Below are 720 nucleotides of genomic sequence, written 5' to 3'. Positions count from 1 at the left end.
ATAGTTAGAGTCCGGATATAATAAATCTTGATCTGTCACCTGGTCAAACCTTCTTACAGTTAGGACCACGGTCAAAATCCCCTCTCGATTCCTTCAATGAACGAGAGGTCCACGGATCGAGCGATCAAATCTTCCTACAGTTAGGATCGTCTCAAACCTCCCAATTGGTCAAACCTTCTTACAGTTAGGACCACAGTCAAAATCCCCTCTCGATTCCTCCAATGAACGAGAGGTCCACTTTCAAATCGAGTGATCAAACCTTCCTACAGTTAGGGTCATCTCAAACTCCTGCTTGGTCAAACCTTCCTACAGTTAGGACCAAAACCACAATTCATTCTCGATAAACGAGAAATTCATCTTTAGTTCGGTAATCAAACCTTCCGACAGTTAGGGTTATCCGAATCTTTTCGATTCTCGGAGTGGAGATCCCACTCTCAGTTTCACCTTTCCGGATTCTGGGGGTGGAGATCCCACCTCGAGTCTCCTTTCCAACTGGAGATAGAATATAAAATTCTACCTCTTCAGCTTTGGGAGATAGAATACAAAATTCTTCCTCTCCCGCGTTGGGTTCGCCTTCTCCCTAAAAGAAGACCGGGAAATAGAATATGAAAATTCTTCCTTTCCCACACCAACATTTTCCAAGAATTTGTCAATCTAGGATTCATCCTAGGAAGTTTATCCCGAATCCTAAGCAGGGATAAGTCTGCGCCTAACACGCGC

The sequence above is a fragment of the Asparagus officinalis genome, chromosome 9 (genome assembly GCF_001876935.1).
Source record: "Asparagus officinalis chromosome 9, Aspof.V1, whole genome shotgun sequence".
Lineage (NCBI taxonomy): Eukaryota > Viridiplantae > Streptophyta > Magnoliopsida > Asparagales > Asparagaceae > Asparagus > Asparagus officinalis.
Note: the sequence above shows the minus strand (reverse complement) of the source record.